We start from the raw sequence: 18,908 nt of genomic DNA on the forward strand, positions 1-18,908 counted from the left end.
AGGGGAAGGAGGGAAAGAGGACAGCGGGCGCCTCTCCAGGGTGTACTTTGGATTTGGCTGAACCACCTGGACTCGCAGCACTTCACAGGAGGCAGACAAACACACACACACACACACACACACACATACAGACGTACAAAAAGTAGGAGGAATAGGCCACCTGGTGTGTGTCTGTTTATGTGTGTGAGTTATGAGATATGCAGAGCTACTCATGCCATTCCCAGTGGGTCTCCTATCACAACACATTACACACACTCTTCCTCTCAGCTCCTCCTAAATCCATCTCTCTTAGACTCCCTTATACACACTGATAAATGCACACACACACACACACTTCCCCACAGAGTACAACGCTGAACCGCACACACTGTGCTGAAAAGCTGGATAACAGTCAGAGACAGAGAGCGGTGGGAGGTTTGGATGCCATCCCAGTGTCTACTGGGGAGGAGGCCAGTGGTGGAGTGATGCTGAGAGCCTTAGTGGACCCACTCTACCTCCCACATGTCCTCCTATTAATGTTGTGCACACAAAATGTGGTTATGCCTTAATGCTACCAATGGCTACTTAGAGTTTTGCTCTGAATACATATTAATTTTAGAACACACGTGGGGGAATTATTTAATATCATCTTAAATTGATGACAAATTGATGTTTTAGTCTGACAAAATATGCTTGCATGAAATAAAAGGAAATAAAGTGGATTTTTAACCAGTGCTGATGGTATTTTGTAGAGCCGGGCCAATACATTTATAAGAAGTAAGAAGCTGTTCTGCTGTTAAACACGCCAGCGAGCGAGATCCTTGCCATTTGTTCGGTCAGTTAAGTGTACGTTTTGGTCAGCGGAAGTGGCTACGGTGGCGCCACCCGCTGATCTCCACTGCGCAGACTCTGGCTCCATATGATGTCACCATCACAAGAGGGCAGCGCCTATCACGGGGGCTATTTTGGCATCACTTTTGTACAATGGGAGCAGATGGAGACGCGTCGTCCATCTATATATACAGTCATTGGTTTGGACAGATAACTCATGTGTTTGTACATTTTAAATCACAGGTCATTACACTCTGAGGTGACTTTGTTCTGAATACTGGAGGTGGCAAAAGGCAAGTGCCATACCAAACGAGAATAACATGACTATGGCTAAGTAATTGTAATGGTCTGCAGTAGTTAGTTGACAATGTTCCATAATGTTTCATATTTTTTGGGGAAATTATCGGAGTAAGAAAGGAACCTCCAGTGCAGAATCCACTTACAAAAAGTCTGTTTTCAGGTCGGCACAAAGCCTGATGTGAAGACATCCCCCGCTGTGTGCCATAATGTTAGAATCAAAGTGACAGACATGAGCTTATTTAAAGGATTTTATCCTGCTTTGATCAAACTGTTTAAGCAGACTCCTTTAATTAAAAGCCATATGCACACTTTTGTGTGATTTCAGGAGAACAGCATCTGCAATGCTGTGATGGAAATCTAATAATTCTGTCGCTGCAACAAACAAAACACAAAAGAAGAAACTTTCCAACAAACAGTATGTTCATATGTGAGACTTGTCAAAGATGACATGCAGTTCAAAGCTAACCAGAAACTTCTCCTTTCCATCACAATGTGGGAGGTTCACAATCACATCTATCACACCCTCTGTGGGCTGTGTGAGCCCTGCAAGCCACCATAGTTGTCATCCTAATATAATGGATTCTGATGAAATGCCTCCCACAAGATTAGGAAGAGGTAGTGGAGCTGTCAAGGGTCATATACACTGTGGACGTCCATCTGAGTTATCCGCTGCCTTCACTGTACTTCACATTGCTGGCATTAAAACTGTTTGTTTTAGAATATATGATGGCAACCTCCAAAGTAGCCAGATTACCAACCCACCCCTCATCCTGTTAACTGTTAGTTCCAGGCAAACCTCAGACGGAGCAGGACAGGAGGGATTTGGGTGATGCTGGTGAGACTCACCTCACTCGAGGGCAGATCTTGGGGTTAACATGAGGATCCCAACTCTGACAGGGTGTCAATACAAAGCAATTTACGGGACCCCATGAAGAATCGACCCCCTAGATAACAGGCAATTTCTCTGCTCGGCTGGTCGCCACGGCCCGCAAGAGACCAAATCAGAGCCGTGAGAGCTAAGCAGAGAGAGAGAGAGAGGGAGAGAGAGATTGGAAGAAAGAAGTGAGGAGATGTGATTAGGACCATATACTATAGAGCATTAACTCATGCCTACAGTGATACTCCAGGTACATTCACACATACTCAGGCAGACTTAAGCACTCATGTACAGTTCATGCACACACACACACAGGCTCGCAGGTCCACACATTTCAGCAGACACATGAAAAAAACTGTCCTGCACACCCACACGGAGCGCCTCCTCTAACACAGCCGATATGGATGCGGCTCAGGAGGCGGAGGATGTGAAAGCCGCGTTAGGCTGCGGATAAGAGGCAGAGGCAGAGGCAGAGAGGAGGAGAGAAAATTAAACAGAGACAGAGAAGAGAAAGACTCACACTGAACGGAAAATGGATTCTGGAAATAAATGAATAAGTTATTATAAGAAAAGAAAGTCAAACACAAAGAACAGAACTTTTTTATTAGTCTATATACACTATATGGCCAAATTGAGTTCTTCAGGGTAGCAGCTAGGCTCCTTAGTTCTTTCTTATTAAGAGAAATCTTGCGAACATGGATTTTATTTCAGACAATACTGTGCTTCCAACAATTTCTCTGGGTTCAACATGAAACAGGATACACACAATAAAGTCCAAAGCCGATCGAGTATTATTCCGTTCAGGTTGGACTACCTAAAACTGTCCGCCAGTGCCAACATACATTTTTTAACCAATCCAACTTTGAACCAGAATAATGAACAGAATATTTCAGACACCTCATGAGTTATTTGAACTCATTATATTTTTATGTTTTTGAGTTATGCTTGTTTTAATCAGCAGAGTGAGAAGGCGTTTTGATGGTTTCATCTGCATACACACTCCAGTGCCCATTTTGTGCTTATTGTGATGTAATTTCTTAGAGTATACTCTGCTCTCCAAAATAAATGAACCTAGCAGTGTCAAGGAGGAAATGTATTTCTCCGATGCTCTTCGACAGCTACAGGGTATCAGGAGGACCGCGTGCTGAGCTCACTCAGCGAATAAAACCTGTAAAAACAGTGAATGAGGCAGGATGCTCTCCTGGGGGCTCTTGGGACTGCAGGCCGAGCTGCTGCTTGATTTTGCATTGAGTTAAATGATACTGTGTAAAAGGACGGTGATGTGACTTGAAACATTAAATAATCGAATATTTTCATTTTTAATTGAATGTCTGTTAAGTCTCTATCTATCGCAGAATGAGGTAACACAATGGTGATTGAGCCTATGGCCCACTGAAGAAAGCCTTTGCATTTGCAGAATTACAGATTGGCTGTCTGTGGTGACTTTCACAGAAAATATCACAAGCGGCGCCGAGTTAGAGAGACGTTTCCATCAGCCAGCAGTGGTTGGTCTGTCAGAGAGGGTAGGCGGAGCTAAGCGGCTGCTTTTCCGCTCTCTGCAAGTGTTGCGAGTAAACAGTAATCTACTATGGCTGAACAAACAAAGAAAAGATGGATGACTACAGATACAACTTCAACAAGAAGTGAAAATCCAAAGAAAAAGAAACAAACTCGACGCTCAGATGAAGCAAACAGTCTGAAAAGGAAAGCGCCCGTCAGCCAGGAAAATCAAGAGTTACAACCGGAGCCAACCGTGGACGTCACACATGCAACACTGTCTGGATATATGGGAAGTGTGCTCCTGCAATTACCGTTTATCACCATAGGTGCTGCCAAAGAGAACGAAACTGAGATCTTTCAGATTATCACTTTAAGAAAGTAGTTTTCTAGAAATGTTTGAATGCCTTCAAAAAAGCTAGCATTAATAGAAAAATCTGATTAATGCATCACAGCACTCACTCACTCACTTTAAAAAAGAAGGTTTGAACAGTCAAGGCCTAACAGATTTGACTGACTGACCTCAACCACATCCAACATCTTTAGGATGAACCTGAAGAACGACTCTGAGCGAGGCTACGCTCACTGATGCTCTTTTGGATGAATGGGAGAAATTTTATGCCACCAAAAATAGGTTGAAAGCCTTCCAAAGGAGGGAGATGTTCAACTAACACAAATGAGGGTGATGTCCATATACTTTGGCCTTCTTGTATGTACAGTATAATGAACATAAATACTGATTTATCTTGCTGCAGTGGAGAAACAACCATTTTTTAAGGACTGCAGGGCAAGAAAGTCAAGTCAAGACTGACAGTTACATGAAAAAGTCAAAGGGGGGAAGAGAAAACACGGGGGAGACGATAAGCAGGTCATGACAGGCAACGGGGAGGAAAAGAGAGAGAGAGAGGCAGACGGAGAAAAAGATGTAAACATCACTTGAAGCAACGTCTCTTCTGACATCATCAAATGCGGCCTGAAATTGTGCCATGCATATGAAATGGAATGCAAAGCATTCTGGGTAAAATCATAAGTTCAGCTGCTGCCAAGGGTGAATCTCTGAACTCAGAGGTGAAGGAAAGCTGGCAAAGCTGCCTCGGATCCAAAGCCGGTCTGTCGAGAAGAGAGTAACGTCATCTGTAACATCCCAAAATCATTTCTAACATTTTATTGTTTCTTCTTCAAAAAGCACACGTGGCTCTCGATGTGTGTTGTTGTCACACTTGATGAACATGTTTTTGAGCTTTCTGCTTTCTTGTATTTACAGCCAAGCATTCATCTGAATGTTTTGTTTTTAGGCGGCTACAAGGAAACTGGTTTGATTCATTTTTTATCCCACTGCATGAAATCTGCAAAAACAGAACAGAAACAAGAGTCAGAATTAACAGCCAAGCTTGCAGCACAGTGGTGACTTGAGCTTCATGCTAACATCAGCATGCTAACATGTTCATAATCACAATGTTTACATGCAGAGTTTTAGCAGATATGTGTAACATCTTAAGGTGATGCATTTGGTCTGAAATTAAGTATTTGGGGCGTTGGTTCAGCTCAGCGTCTAAAACCACGGCCCATGTGCACGGGCCGCAGTCCTCGATGTGGCGGCCCCGGGTTTGACTCCCGCCCTCGGCCCCCTGCTGCATGACATTCCTCATTCTCTCCTCCTGTTTCCAACACTATCCACTGCTCTCTCTATAATAATAATAATAATAATAATAATAAAGGAATAAAAGGCCCAAAAAATTATCTTAAAAAACCCTTCAGAGAGCAGCACTGCCGTCATCACTTTAAACACTCATGTTGACGTAAACAAACACCTGCCTGCTGTCGTGGTAAGAGGAAGAAATGCTGTGCGTTTTCAAATGCTTCCTGCAGAGACACATGTGACCTGCTGTCGAAGCAGCTACATTTGCACAGACAATCACTGCTCTTAACATGTGAACCTCCATCTGGAGGAAAAGCTTGTTTTTCATCCCTGCACACCTACCACACATAACATACTGTAGTAAACACACACACACACACACACACACACACACACACACACACACACACACACACTTACATCTCTCCCTCTCTCTCTGTCAGGTCTCTCGCACCTTTTCCTTTTCAAAAGTCCCTCATTTTCTGGACTCACATTTTCAGACTCCGTTCTTATGACAGGTTTCCACAGTCGTGGAGCCAAATGTGTCAGTGCTTTTTTCACACAAACAAACGGGAAATGTTTGTATGTGAAGCACCCAGTCACGTTTTGTATTTATATAATTGAACTATCAGTATATTATTTTAAAAGAAAATCAATAGTAAATCAATAGCTTGTGAGAAAAGTATCTGTATCTGTCATGTTTCCAGGCCTTTTAAATTAAAATATGCATACTGTATAGCAGTTCTCGCCGTTCAGTCCCTTCGCTTACACAGAAAGTTTGTTTCACTGTTAAACATCTCGACCCTACTGGTGCTGAAATACTCACATACTATTTCTACACATCATACTGAATACACAATGTTAAATACCACTTAATTCTGTGTTTTTTATTTATAAATAAAACAAGAAAATTGGTTGAAGAAGTTGAATAATTTAGTTTAAAGCATCTGACGTGTAGCCTTATTAATAACTATGTCTTTGGAAACAATGAAAGTCAGAGAGTCACAAAGAAAACAAGTCTATTTCCTTTTCTGACAATCTCACACCCATCGGCTAACATATGATGATACAGCCTCTGGGTGTGACAGCTAACTTGTCAGGACCTCCCGTGTAGCCAGCGGTTAGCAAAAGGACTTCCAGCCGGGACAACCTTTTCTGAGTGCTGCATTGTTTATAGTTCAACTAGCAACTTGAGAAGTGTGAATGGAGCTGGTGTGGAGGGAGTGTGTCTATGAGCAGACACTGCACTTGCATGCAAATGTCTGTTTATAGAGATGAATAAAAGCCTAATAGTTGTCAGGTGACTGTTGATGGGAGCCGGGATGGCATTACACCGCATTGCTGTCCGCCCCTATGGCTCTCATCACACACTGTTCTTCCTACGTGCAACCAAAGCCTGCTGATACGAGATTGGTCAATGCTACTCCGACTACCAACATACTTTTAAAAGAAACCGAAACACTTCCAACTCCAACAATCCAGTCACGCACCCAAAAATGCAGAAACTGTAAATGAAGATGACTTCTCTGGTAACTACATCACTGCTTAGATTTTCAGACACGCTTTGTTGCTTTGAATGCAATTACAAAGAAAACAGAAGAAGAACAGACGGGAAACAAATATTTTCATTTAGTCTCTTTTCTGTTTTTCATTCTCATCCACATCTGCACCCTGCACTGAACCCTGCTCCCTGCAGATGAACAGCAGTCAAGGTGATGTCATAATCACCTGGTTGTTTGCTTCAAAACTACAAAAATACAAAACATTATAAAAAAGACTTATTTACTCTTTCTCCAAACGGTTCTTTATTTGTCTTTCTTTGTCTTTTTGTCCTGCAGAACATTTTGGAACAGGAAGACGAGGTGATTCAGAGGCTGTGCGAGACATGTCTTTAGTGTTGACAGACGATGATGGATGGAGAAAAACAGGCAGATGCATATACATATTTAACAGACACACATGCACACCATGTGCCACATAGAGAATCTTCCTCTTAAATCTTTAAACATGACCCTATACCCTCCGTCCAATAAAGACCTTTAAAAGAAGAAAAACATCAGAACATCTTTCAAGAGGATGCTTAGCCTACAGGCATACACGATCACACACACACACACACACACACACACACACACACACACGATGACAGAAAACGGTAGAGCTTACAACTGTCATAATAACCGATCTTATTTCTTCATCTTCCTCCTCTTTGATCCTCCTCTTCCTCGCCCGCCTGTTTACTCTCTGCAGCTCTCTTATCTCACATTCTGCCTGTGAACCGTAAACGTATGAAACAGAGCAGGAGCAGCCAGGTGAATACACTGAAACTCCCATTACCATGGAAACGCAGGTAGCAACTCTCAAGGTGATGCTGTATTTAGAATTCCACAAGGCACACGCGCACACACACACAAAATAAAAATGTGTTTTTTTCTGTTATTGCAGGGAAAACATCTTACCTGGCTGACCTTTGACCTCTTCAACTTCAACCTGCAAACAATGTTTTCAGATCTCACAAGAGAAACAAGCAACCAGGTGTGTGGAAACAAGTCCAATAAATGTGCCTTGGCTCTCCAAAACAGACAAAACAACAAACTGAGGGAGTGGCAAGGAATGAGACATTTTATAAAAGGTAGATGATTTTTTTTCTGCCAATTGCTACATATTTTTTCTCTGAAAATCTACTGTTAAAAAAGTTTTTTAAAAATCTACAAAGGTAGAAATGTAGGGGGAAGATCAAATGAGCTATTTAAATATTTACAAGCTGCATGAAAAGTCTAATTCAGAGATGCAGAGAGAGAAAGTGGGAGAGAGAGAAGCTTTAAACTATTTACATCATCCCAAGTTGTCAAATGCACAATTTGTTGCGTCTCATACAGTCTATATTCTTCCTTTCTAAGACTTAAAGTGAAACTATTTTTTATATTTAAGCAAAAAAAAAATATATCTGAAAGTCGACTCACATGTGACTTAACCCTGTCGCCTGAGTGACAGCCCTGCATTGTCTGACCCGTCCATCACCCCTGAACGCCGCCCCAAACACACCTTCTCTGTTTTTCTATTAGGCTACATCATTCAGAGCAGGCATCGGAGGCATCTGATATCATCACAGATAGGTTTGCATTGGAGTTAGTTTAAATCCTGGTACTTCTTATGCAAATGCTAAGTGATACTTTGTGTGTCTGCATGAGATGGGGCGTAACAACAACCTGGGCACAGAGCAGAGAGAGCAAGAGAGAACACATGCTGAAAAACTGTGAACTACTCTGAGCATCTCGCATAGCAATAATCTATGTTATAATATGATGCATGATGGAATAAGTGGCTCAATTTGTCACTTGTTACTTTTTAGAAATAAAGTTGGAATAAGAAAGTCTGAGCTACAACACTGCTGACTGCCCAGTGTGTATACGGGGGGGGCAATGGCACAGTGAAAAGTCACAAATGAATTCTGCAAATGACCAACTTTAATGTGTCTAAACAATTCATTAATTAATCTGTTAAAGTCGAGCTGAAACGGCATTTCGAGAGTATCTAGCTTCCGTATCGTGACGTGTTTCTGAGTGAAACAGGACGTGCAGGCGGGACATATCATTAGAGGGATTTGATTTGATCGTTGAGAAGTGGCCGTAGACAGACGTTCTCCACAGCGCAGTAGCTAGCTAACTGACCGAGCGTTCTTGGCGCTCTGCGGCTAAATGTTGCAGATTGATTGGTTGAAATTGTTTGGTTCTAACTTACGTAAGCACGCGTGAAATTTAGTTTTACAGGAAGAACAAATGATCGGATTTTGATATAAGAATACAAATAAATTGATTTTCTCTATTTTTTGGGGCCTATATTGTCAAATAGATGCACAATATTACCAGGGATGTGATCTGAAAGGATTAAAATGACATTTTTCAAAACACCACCTGCAACCGTCGACTCACAATATTTGTAAGCAACTTCACAGAAAAACACACCCAATGTGACTCCTAACAAATGGACTAGGTAACTCAGCCTACAAAGTAAATGTCCCATACATCAAATCTAAATTGCATCGTTCTCATCGGTCCTCACTGGCTAAATATTCTTACAGCTGCCTTCTGAGATTCTCCTTTTGTGGGCTTTACATATCTGTTATTGCTCGATAAACCCGAGAGTAAAGACAGCTTTAAGTTCTACCAGTGTTAAAGAAAGCTTTTGCTGTAAGCTTGTTCCTCCTCCTCCTTACTGCTGTGTGTAAATGTGATTTATTATTCGAAAGTGGATTTGAAATACAGCCACATCAAGGAAGACAACACTCTTGTTCTGCTTCCTCCACATAATTTGCCAGTGATGATGTGGTGACCTGCCAGACTGAAACACGGATAACACAGAGCTATTATGCCCTTACTAAATAAGAGATATTATATGGCTATAAAAGGATATATAATGTAGCAAAGAAAATTATCATAAAATACTTAATTTAGTCGGCTATTCTTATCCCTTCATGGAGGTTTAACAAGCACTGATTACAGCAGCACGGTGTAATTTCTGCTATCATATACACATATCTCGTCATAGGATTAAGTGCTATATTCATGCATATGAATGTAATCATCGTACACGTTTCTACTGTTAAATACATTTAAAAAAATTAACTGTAGCAAAGTGTGTCTGCCATTTAAGAAGCAGCATGTAGGATTTTGTGGCCAATGTGCATAACAGCATTGATGGCCCATAAAAAAATCTAAAATAAAAACTAAGTAGGGTTTTGTATTCATTTTGAAAATGTTATTTTTTTTTAAATGAAACTACTTCAAATATAAAGATATTCAAAGGAAAAAAGCTGGATTATTTAGAGGAAGAAGTCATCATTCTGTGGGAAAAGATCATCATTTGTGATATCGATCAAATTTGACCTAAAAATCTTTTAATAAAGTTGCAATATTTCATATAATATCATCAAATTCTGAGATTTATGGCCCTGTTTTAATGGCAGCACAGCAACCTGACGGTGTGGTATTTCCCTGACCTGTATTTGGTGCCAAACAGAGAGCACACAGGGCACAGGTGGGAGGAACAAACAGGTGGGAGCTTCATTCAGACGAGGCAGCTCAACAACAGTTGTTTGATAAAAGTGGTCTTCATTTTGTTATTTAGCCGTCGCTCATTGATACAAACAGGGCTGACATTATATGAGACACGCGTTTGTACAGTGCAAACTGTTAATCAGCACAACAAACTACAGGCTACAAAACTAACTCTCTCACGCCTAACATCCAAACTTATGCCCTTCAAAATGGAGACTAAACTGCTGACCCTGACTTAGCTGATTGGGTCTTAACAGTCCATCGTGTCCTTCCCTGATTCGTCACGCCCCTATCATGTGACCCTTTTCCAGGTGAAAACAAGCATCATTAGCCTTGACATGCAGCGGTTAATTAAACATGAATAACAGGCGCTGCTGACCTTGTTAACTGCTACTGTTAACGGTTAAATTCTATATTTTATATCGCTACTAGCTACATGCTCAGAATGCTAATGCAGAATGCTATAGTTCGAGTGATTACAATTCCCCCCAGCGCCATCGGCCCTACACGGAGCAGGGCTGTTTCTTTGGTGAGAGAACCAGAGCCGGCTTTGTTTGCATCCGTTTACACCGTCATTCGTAGGCCCGGTTTACAGGAATGGTTTTATGATGAGCTTTTTCAGGCGCGTTGGTATGAAGAGAAATCTGTAGCCTGCATTTTACCACTGCAAATATTTTAAAAGCATCGTCTCACATCCCTGAAGTGTGTACTCGCCTTACTGAATGCATGTGTACAAAGCTCCATAAATAATTCTCAAATGTCCAACTCAGAGGTAGGACCGCTTTTAATCCTAGTTATGGGAATTTTTGGTAAAGAAGGAAAACTTTTCTTTAATTTCTCTCAGCACATGAACCCAAAATCAGAGTTTCCCTCCATCGATCCATCTCCTCGCATCTGTTTTCTCCTCCTCTTTCTGCCATCCATCTCTTCCCTAACACCTCCTGCAGTCAGTATTTGCAGTCTAATCCAGTGTTGACGTACGGCTCATTAATAAGGTGAGCTAAAGATATTGGATTAAGAACAGATTAAAGATGATTAACGCCGCATAATGAGGACTAATCTGGCGCTTCACTGTTCCACTCTGTGTTTTAATTTGTGTTTTGCTCTGCCCCTCCTCTCCTGCTGAGTCATCTGCCTCGAGGCACTGCTGCTGAAATATACATAAGATGTTGGTTTACTGAAATATAGAAGATTTGTTGTTTGAAAAGAGGTGCAGGAGCTGTTTAAACAAGAAGGTTTGTGCCTCTTAAATCTAGCAGGGGACAAATTATTAGCTCTTGTCAGACAATCTATTACACACACACGCACACACACAATACTCAATCTGCAGACTCAGACAGCTAAGTGTTTAAAGTCCTTGAACACATACACACTAAAACAAAAGCACACATACACGTTGCAGTGATACATTGTAATATTAAAGTGCTTAAGGATACACACGTTCAGACTTACACACACATAGAGTATGCCCTTGAACAGCGCAAGGAGAGGGGGAAGGTCACAGACAATCATCCCATGGTCCTCTGAGGCCTCCCAGCATTCAGGACGCCACCTTTGGGAGTCCCACTCCACCATTGCTCCTTCCTCCCCCCCTCTTTTCTGTCTCCCTTCTGTTTTCAAATTGCCTTTACAATGAACCCCTGAAAATTCCTCAGCTCTGTTTTTTAAGTCTTTAACAGTATGTGTCATTTTGAAAAATGTGGATGGTGCACTGTTCTGCTTTGTTGCATTCGGAGTTTCAATGAACATCACTGTTTGCTAGCATATAAAAAGCATTGGTCAAAAAAACATTGGTATGTTTACATTTTTCCTCACATGTGGCCGCAGTGATGTGAAAGACCGTCGCTTTTAGGTAGCTAAGGATGGCGTAGACTAAAACTGTTTCACCAACTCTGAGGTTCTTACTGTGCGTTCACACGGAACGCGAAGCGAGTAGTTGCCTCGTGTTACTCGCGCGAGTTTGACTGCTGGATCAAAATTCGTGTTTAAATAACAGGCGAATATTCGCCCTTCTCTTCCTTAATGGAGGAGAGGAAGCGGGGCTTATCTCTATGGTTACCAACGGCGTCAGGACATTCTTGATGTTGATAGGCTTTCGCTACACCATGTGACGCAAATTCGCAGAGGAAGTACAATTTTTTTCAACTCACGCGACGCAAATTCGCATCTACTCGCATCATTGCATTGCCTTTGATGGAATCTCGCCGCAGCTTCGCGTCGATACGTGTTCAGTGTGAACAAACAGTAAGAGGGCATTTAAAGACAGGGTAAAATAAAATCAGAGAGTTGTTTCTTAATATATTAAACATATTGGATAATAGTTGTCGAACACATGAAGAGGGTTTAACTACATATTACTTAGTAGTTGAGTTGGACGTTTTTCACACTTTCTGTCTTCGGGTTGTTTTTGGCAGGGGGGACTCGAAGACGAAACGAGGACTCATTAACATAACCCCTCCTAAACACTATAATAATGCTGAAAATGAGCAAGACAGGAATTAGCTAGCTAGGTCTCGTTTGTGGCCCCCTCCCCCCATTCACTGTGAATTGCGAGCTGCTGATTCGCTGCGCAAAGCATGCTGGGATACCTAGTGACACGCCCCAGACTGGCGGCCTCAGTTTTTGACAGCATTTATCCCTCCTTGTGTCATAATCATTCATTTTAAGAAAATGGTGGTGTACTGTAAACAACAGTAAGCAACCTTGGGGGAGCTGTTTGGATTGAAAAGACTCCTCAGCGAGGCTAGACGTTTTTACTGTAATTGTAAACATTAGGTGATTTCGTTCATCACTCAAATTTGGCAGGGTGCCTAGTAACACATTATTCTGTGTATTTTTTTTTTTTTTGCTTTACCCGATCTTTAAACAAAATCCTCCATGTTGTAAAAATGCATGGCGCTGCATTGATGGGGTTGTGTCTGAGGTTTTGGTCAGCCTTAGGCTCACATAGGTTGTAGGTGGCTTCTTTTAACAACTTAAGTGATCTATGTTCTGGAAACTTAAAGCTCAGGGAGGCAACTTTGGAGAAACCAACAGAGTAAGCTAGATTTGGAAGAATGAACACATGAACATACACTGCCTCAGTTATGATGCAGGACAAGTCCATGAGAGAGCTCTTGGATAGCAGAGCATTGTTGTCATTGCTAACGGAATCAGGCTACCTTTCTCTGCCTTTCTTGTTAATCTAGCTAGCTCAGAGGAATCGGCTCACACGGATGACACAGGCAAGGGGGTAGTAAGATGAAAGGCAGGCATGCAGTCCAATCGTTTCTTTCTGTATGAATGCAAAGTTTAGAAAAGCACAAAAGTGACTGTTGGAATAATCAAGAGGGCCTTTTTTTTGTCTCTATTCAAATTTTTAATTAATTTGTTGGCCTTATGACCTGTTGAGGCTTCAGTATGTAAAACTGTCAGTGTAAAAATGTGTAACATTCCAAAACCAACATGGTGTTCAGGTTTGATGTATTTCAGCCGTCCTCTCAGACTTTTCCTCATTCTTCACAGTTTTTCTCGAGTCTCCAGTGAAACAATATGAAAACCCTCAAGGAGACTGTCCAGCACTTGCATTAGAATTGCATCACACTGTCCAGACTTGCATCATTATACCCATTTGTACAATTCAGTGTGTCTCGCCACCCTCTATGACCGCCTTTACTCCTGCCTTCCAGGAAGGCCACGACAAAGCATCATCAAAAACCAATGCTTTGTCATGGCCTCCCATGTCTCACACACACTCAGATGACAGCATCTATTTTAAGTGAACCCTCAGGCCTTCAAACACTTGAGGTCTGTTTTAAGGTTCCCTTTAGCGCCCGTTTTCATGGTGACATTGAAACTGTCGCTTTGGTTCGGTTTAGGCACAAAAACATCTCATTGGATTAAAAAAAAAAACACCATGGTGATGAAATGACGCAATATGAACTTTTGTTTTCACATGGCACTCGAGCTCCTCCCTGACGGTCCTTTGTTGTTTTACTATCCATCGGCCCTGACCACCACCTCGAGCGGACTACACTTGTCTTTGTAGAACATCAATGTTGGATGGGTTTATATTGGATTTAGTTGAAAGCCCGGTTCGTCTCATGCAGACAGCAAAGAGTACCTTTGTTTATCTGTATGAGATGCCAAGGGGCATAAAAGCGCACAGGTATGTGCAAACTTGGGAGTAAGACGGAGCGCTTTGGAGCGGGTAAGAATACTTTGGTATTGGATCGAGTTCATTTGATGCACACTCAGACTTGCTCACCTCTACTCCAATATACAAGCTGTATTTAAAGATCTAAATAATAGAGTTATGTTCTTCTACTTCTAATAATCTGTTGATGATTTTTGTGTGCAGTTTCATGAAACACTCAGTCCCCCCGTGTTCCAACAAGACTTTCAATCTTGAGGGTCTGACATGCAGAAAATCCTTGCTGCTGTTATCGAACATGAATCTTTCTTGAAGCACATCCATGTGTATCATTATGTCGTTTGGAAGTTGCAGCAATGAATATGTTGGTTGTGAAAGACAGAAAAGGTGCCCCCTCCAGCACAGAAGCCTGTTATTAGAAGAAATGTGTCAGCATGTTGTGGCCAGATTCTCGTTTCGTCACAAAGGAGTGAAAGCACAGGTTTACTGTGATGATTTCAAATAACGGCTCTGATCAACGGAGAGCCACTTTCCACTTCTTTCAAGGACCCTTCTCCTATTTGTTGGAGGCAGAGCTCGCTGCCAAAAACTTTGAAAAATACACTTGTCTTGTCTCCAATCGTATAATTGCGAGTTTTTGCTGCACCAGAGCGTTAATTTGCTGTTTTCACTCTACCTTTGTATGCCCTTCCATCCACCAGCCCGTCTTTCTCTCCCTCCTCCACCTCTACTTCATACTCCCTCAGTCCCAATTCCCCATTTCCCTCCCAATCACAGACTCCCCAAGGACTTGAGGCCTTCTCTAGTCAGCCTCCCCCCATGAGACGCACACGTAAGATCCTCACACACACACACACACACACATTCAGAAGCACAGACAGCTTTATACATTCACACACAAACACCAATCTCTCGGCCTCATCCCTTTATCCTCCATCACCATCCCTTCCCCAGATGTGCCCCATCCCATGAGAGAATCCCCCCTTGCCCCGAAATAATAAAATAAATCTCATTGCCTGACTCTCCGACACCCTCCAGCCCCTTTCTGAGGAGGGGAAGATGAGTTGATGAATGTGGTGGGGAAGATGTGGATGAGAGGAGAGCAATTAAAATCTTCTTTGCTCTCCTTTTTTTCTGCGGATCCAGAGGGAAAACGGGCAGACAGAGATTGTGTCTGGCATGAAAAAAGAAACCAAAATCTATCTCATCTCAATCAGAGAAACCTATTTTGAAGGCTGGATGAAGACAAAAGCACCACTGGCTTTGCGGGACCTCTCACAAGCAGCATCAAGGACATTTAGGCCTTCTGAGAACTAAACAGTGGCACAGACAAAATAGGGCACATACGGAAAAGCTGATCTTAATTTCAGGGGACAGCTATGGTGCAAATGTTATCAGAAGAGGACTTTTATCTCAATCCAGATTCAGGCTCCCAATCAGAGCTGTTTAGGCTCTCAAGATGCAGATGCAACAATGAAAATGTTATAAAACCCATTTAAATCCTGGTGAAAACAAGATGAATTTTCCATCAACAAATCAATAGCCCCATGTGGAGAGCCGGCGCATACTGTGCTTTGTTCCGTTCAAGCGTGCAGATATTCAACAGAGGGATATGCATTGATGTTACTTTTCTACATAAAAACACAGCTCTCACCCGAGCTGAAGGAAAGTCACTCTGGCTGCTTTAAATAAGCGACGCAGCAATCAGGAGACTGAAACAAACTAACTCTGAAAAGAAAAGGCCAAAGGATCAACAACTTTACAAATGTTTCCACTAAAAAAAAACGGATAAAAACAATGAATGAAGGAGTTTCAAGTTAAAAGTCTGTGTGTCTGCGATGTTCTTAAGCAGACACAGAGCTTCAGGAGGGGCTCATGATGAGCTACTGCTGGCATTTACGTGCTCAGCTTGTTTTTGGGGTAAGATTCCTTCGCGTTCATCGTTCATGATACTTTCTATACATCTTTTGGGCGAGGTGAAGGGCTGTGATCCAATTTGCTCCAATCATTAGTTCAGCAAGTTTCTTTAATCCAGAGTGCAAATGCTTCTTTCATCCGGTTAGCTGATGTCGTTAAAAACTGGGTGACTTTACACGAAACACAAGAAGGTAGTCGGCTGGAAATATTTTAAACTTCGTCCAACAGCCGGTGCTCAAGCAAACTCTGATAAACGTGCATCTGACAGGTAAAACATGAGACTCATGTAGGCTGATACGGGAGTCTGATGTGGCACTAAACTGAAAAATAGGAACGTAATAGTTGAAGGTTGATACTGAACTGCCAAATCTGATTCATATGAAACATTTCAGTTGGCTGTAGCCTCAATAAGCAGGAAGTGTAGCTGGATAACTGATCAGGCCTGAAATCATACAGACACCAGGGGCCTCATTTATAAAAGAGTGCGTAGAATCCAGACTAAAACTGTCCGTACGGAGCAATCCCGGAAATGGCATGCGCCAAAAAAAATTCAGATTTATAAAACCGTGCGTACGCACATCCTACGCCTGTTTCATTTTATAAATCACAATCCACCTGGAAAATGTCGGCACATGAATGAGCCACCTATTCTGCCCTCTACACGCCCACACTACAACATAAATGGTCGATGCAAAGCACCTCGTGAATAGAAATGCGTACAAATGAGCCGGCTGATCACAGGAGGCTGTTTACGGTGAATCATGGAAACAACCGAGAGGAAGACGAAGGTGATGACAAGTTGTTACAGCCTTCAGGTAGTTCACCAGCGGCGCCGTCCATCAGCAGCATTAAGAAAGAGTGTCCCCGGGCCCCGCTGTATACATACGTTTACAGAAACCACATTAATGACCTCACATCATGACTGAATGTTCTCCTCTGCTGTGGATATTATCTGATAGAAGTTTGATCAGTGAATCAGCTACTCATCAGCTACTCGTGGTGATTCATGTTGGGCCTCTGTTTAAATAACATAACAAAGAGTCGGTCCAGACCTGCTCTTTTGTAAAGTGTCTCGAGATAACTCTGCTTATGATTTGGCGCTATACAAATACAATTTGATTGATTGATTGATTGAAACGCGAGCTTTTAATTCATGAGGTATAGTTACGATGAAGTTGGCCTGCTCGGTGGTTGGGACAGATTAAAGGGATATGTGATGATTGTGAGAGCAGTCACTGCTTTATCTGTAGACTTTGCTCATTTGTTCTCATTTATATTCATTTGTTCCCTCCTGTCTCAACGTTGTGGTAACTCTCAGATGTACACTACCAGTCATAAGTTTGGACACACTTTCACTTGTATGAGAAAATGTGTCCAAACTTTTGACTGGTAGTGTACATCTGCTAACTGAAATTGTAACATTTACACTTACACAGCGTCTCAGCAGTCATCCATTTTCTGGTGCTTGCCGTCATTTCTCTTTCCCCATTTCATTCTTACTGAATATTAAGATTTCTCTCAGTTTATTGGCTTTTCAGATCACCTGTTCCTCGGTGAGTGGGGCTGACCCCGACATAAGCGTGAGTAAGTGTGAAGAGATTGTATTCAATTGAAACCTTACATGCAGATTTCCTTTCACTCATGTCATTGCAGGAGACTGTGAAGAAAGACAAAAAACTATTTCAGTATCCTCTCATTGATCACATCAACCAAAACTATGTCAAAGTTTAGATTTTGAGTTTTCCTAGAAGTATCTTTACTTTTATCTCCTGTTGGCATCTCCCCTGTAAAATACCTAAAGCAGGCTGTAATGAAAGGCTTTAAAATGGTCCAAGATCAAAATGTTTACACTTGGCATCAGAAACCAGGGCAGTGGAAATAGCTAAAAATTAACTGTTGAAAGGGAAGTGAATGTTATTCAAAATTTTAATATGCCTGCCTTTAGCAATGCTTTGCAAGACACAGCAGTGCAGCGCTTGAGTTGAGAAAAGGGTAAGTGAGGAGACAAAATTCACACATCCTAACTGTGACGTGTGTCAGAGAAAATAAATTACTATTTGGGGGGAAATGTATTCACCGGGTATCACTGAATCATATTGAGGTGTTACCTGTGTTTCCTGGCAGGTCACACACTGTAAGGTGTGATAAGAGGATTTTCTGTACAAAAAAAGTAAAACACATCAGTCTTGTGCATTCAAAAAACATAAGGTTTACTCTACAATCACTTGGTGTATATTTTTAGGCGATATATCAACTAGCCATTTTAGCCTCTTGAAATAGCAAAATACTTGTGCTAAGATTTACATGAAAACCTACTTTTTTTTCTTTTAGAACAGCGAGTTCAGTCTTTTCTTGGAGAACGCTTATCCGACCCCATCTTCAAACTCTCCAATCAGTGCAATCAGCAAGGACCAGTGCAATCACCGTGCCCAACAAATAGAGCTAAAATGATTGGTTTAGATTGTCAGTGTCCTACAGAGATGCAATACCTCCAAAAAAACAACTCAGCCACTGAGTACTGCTTGATTTGTGTCCCTCTGACAGCGGCAAGTCTCACAAGGAAAGTAAGGATACGTCTAAGATGATTTCGGCTTCCTCTTAGTCTTGGTTCTTTTTGGGGTTCTGGTACTTTGTTCTTGTCCACTTACATTGAACCTCCCCCATCAGTTCAGTAATGTT

This window comes from Semicossyphus pulcher, unplaced genomic scaffold (assembly GCF_022749685.1).
Source record: "Semicossyphus pulcher isolate SPU_LCO1_2020_fin unplaced genomic scaffold, fSemPul1.0.p SCAF_13, whole genome shotgun sequence".
NCBI lineage: Eukaryota > Metazoa > Chordata > Actinopteri > Labriformes > Labridae > Semicossyphus > Semicossyphus pulcher.